Here is a 3,546-nt window from a genome sequence, read left to right on the forward strand (position 1 = left end):
TGGAAAAAGCCAACAGGCTAGGAGGGTGTGTGAAAGTAGAGTAGACACCATTAATCTTTATAAAATGAGCCAACATTTTCTTCTGTGATTTCTTTTCTCCAGACTGCTGATAAACAAAAGTCGTAAAAGCCACGCACACAAAATACCCTGGGTCAATGGAAACCTGTAAAAGGAAAGATGTCAGCTGTGATTTTTGTTACGTTACTTAAAACATTTCAGCTTGCATTTTAGGCTTTAGTAGCTAGCTCAGAAACAAATAATACCAATGGAAAGAAGGATAAACGGCTGCAGCTAAACGCCAATACAAATAGCCATGTGTTACAATTAAAGTTGATTTGGCCTTTCCAATAGAAGTCTGATTTTCTGGGATTAATCTCGACCTTTTCAAGTTGCATCAGGCTGAAATAAGTTGTCAGAACAGATGTGAATTTTGTTTTCAGAGAACAATTGTAATCCAGTAACCCTTAGAACATCAGCGTTTTCCAGACCGCCAGCCCGCTGAATAGGGAGGATGGGGACGGCAGACACTCAGCTCACACAGCAGGCAGAACCAGCGGACTCATAGCAATGTCCAGAGGCTGGAAGTTTAGGTCAGAAAATTTCAAACTGGAAACAAAGTACTTTTCCTTTTAACTCTGAATTTACCAAGCAGCACAGTGGATGCACAACCACTTGAAAAAAGATGTTAGATCAGGGATGGGTACCTTTGTAAAACACATGTTCTTTAGCTAAGTCAAACGTGTAAGCGGGTGATATTCCATGCGCCACTGTTTCACAGCAGGCTGGGCACGCATTTTGTAATACAGAAGTCTCTGAAGGCTCCAAGAATCACACGTTTCAGTGCTGCTCTAAGCTAGCTTTCTAAGAAGTTTTGCCTTACAATCTGCAAGGTTCCAGTATTTTAAAAAAAAAAAAAAAAAAAAAAAAAAAAAAAGAAAGAAAAAGAAAACCTCTATTGAATATTCAGGCTTCTTACATTTTGATACCTAGAGGTAAAAACTTCCCAGCTCTATGCACAGCACATAGGCTGACCTTGGTGCTCCCAAAATGCCGAGTTTCAGTGGAAGTAAAAAAAATCCAAAGCTGTTCCAATATGGGTGGGGGGTGGGGGGCAGAGGGGCAATTCACCTTCCCGTGCAAGCACAGCAACTGCGGCAACGTAAGCCCTCTGCAGACACAAAGCCTGCAGGTTGCTTTTGTATTACCAGATTTCCTCACAATGAAATACTTGAATCCATGTTTATGCCATCAGTGCCGTTGTATTGTTAAATACTGAAGATGCAAGAGAGATTTTTCCTGCTGTCTATGTAGCAAAGCTTAGATAGCAACATGCCGTTCCAAAGTTCATTCAAAAGCATGTCATCACTTGAATAAATAAGGCTATCTGATGCCCTAATTAGTAGAGTAAGCCTTCACGTTTTGATATCTACTTCTGCTCAGAGTTCTGAAATAATGAGCTAAGCCTCTCCACTCCTCTGGCATACAAGCATGTGTTACATGGTTTTGTTGAAGAGATGAATACCAAAGAAGGTAAGTGATGTGCCCAGGGACACAGAGTAATTTAGAGGAAGAGTAGGTGAGATCTGAGAGTTTTCAAAAACAGTCTTCTGCTTTAGTCATAACTGAAGTTCAACAACTGTGAAGCAGTGCTCAGATCCATGAGGACGGCTTTAACTCAGGTGAGATTTTACAAATAATAAATAGGGGGAGGTTTCCAGGTTTTATTTGCCTTTAGTGGTTTTCCACTTTTAAGTCATATGTGTACAGCTGAGTGCTATTTTCAAACTTAACTGTAAACTAACTTTAAAAAGATTAAAATAACAAGAGAGATGTCTAAATAATCTCTGGTCTCATGTTCCTGGAATTTTGTATCAAAATTTCAAAGCTCAAGAGACTGGAATTTTGACTATACTGTTCAAACCCCTCAAACATCTTTATTTCTCTCTTTCTTTTTGCAGAATTTCTCCCTACAACCCAGCAAAGTAAACCTGTATGACTTTCTACATCAGATTTAACAAAGCACCATACATATACATATATCTGCACACCGAGGAGACTCCATAGGACCCACAAGGAGAGCATCATGACAGCTGAATGGACTGTCCTGCCACTGAGTCCCCAGCAGAAGTTGCCCTCTGCAAACAGGCTGGAAGCAGTTGCACAATGAGGTCTTTGCAGGAAGGTCATGCTTCTGCAGTACAAGGGTGATAGATTTCCAAGGCTGAGTATTTCTAAACTCTCAAGAGATAATTTTTTGAGAACAATTTGATCAAAAGCCAGAAACAGGCTATCATCTCTAATCATACTGTTGTCACCTTTGGACTGGGAAGGAACCTGAGCCCAGAGGTGGGAGTCTTTCCAAAAGTGATCCCAGTACAAGCGAAACATTGACACACTAGAGTGAATCCAGTGGAGGCCACCACGACGGTCAGGGGCTGGAGCACAGGGCACAGGTGGAGAGGCTGAGAGTGCTGGATCTGGTTAGTCTCAAGGAGAGGAATCCAAGAGGAGCTCTTACTGCAGTCTGAAACTGCCTAGGGGGTGTTTACAGAGAACACAGAGCCCAAATCTTTCTGGACGCACGAAGGACAAGAGACAACAGACACAAGTTGCAATGAGGAAATTCTGATTACATACTAGGAAAAAAAAATCACCAGGAGGGAAGTTGAAAACACTGACACAGGAGCCCAGAGAGGCTGTGGGATCTCTGTCCTTGGAAATATTCAAAACCTGACTGGACAGCCCTGAAGAGGCCCACCTAAGTTGCACTGGCTTTGGCTGTGGGGATAAGGTAGACCAGAAAACCTCCAGAGAACCCTTCCAGTCCAGGCCAGTCTGTGATTCTGTTTCACACCAAATCCTCTATGCATAGGATAGAAAGAAAGCCCAGCAGATCATGGTTATTTGGCCTCAAATTGGGAAAGGGAGTGCGAAAGTCTTTGTTGGTTACTTCCTGTTACACACCTCATGTACTACAGTAAATTGCGCTATTTTAAACTGTGGTTTCACGGTTGGGTTTTACATGTACAAAAAAAGTAAAAGTGACCGTCATTTGTATCTGAGTTTCCTGTAGAGGTTTATTTAAGGGGAAATAAAACTCCCAAGCAAATCATAAACCCTAACCCACTGATCACCTTCCTGAAATGAATTTAGTTTGCATTATTGGGAGTGCAACTTTCATGCAAAGACAAGCGGGAGTATATTGGTTGCCAAAGCAAAGCTGACTGGTTAAAGCTTGGACTCTGGGGAGCAAGACCTCAGATAAATGAAGGAAAAGATATAGAGTTTTCCTTTTTTTGTATTTTTTTTTTAACATATAGCACTCTAAAGAAGTCTCTGGGGGCTTCAATACGTGACTTTACATTTTAATGCTTTTCCTCCACCAGATGGTTTAGATAAAAACCTATTAGTTTCATTCGTGCAAATGGTTTCATATAAAAAAATGTCTATTTTTAACATTTTTGCCTCAAGGCTTGGATTTAACTTTTTTTTTTTTCAGAAGTGGAGAAGTTTTCACTAGTGTATAATAGTTTAATCATCATAATT

This window comes from Platalea leucorodia, assembly GCF_965183815.1.
Source record: "Platalea leucorodia genome assembly, chromosome: 1".
NCBI lineage: Eukaryota > Metazoa > Chordata > Aves > Pelecaniformes > Threskiornithidae > Platalea > Platalea leucorodia.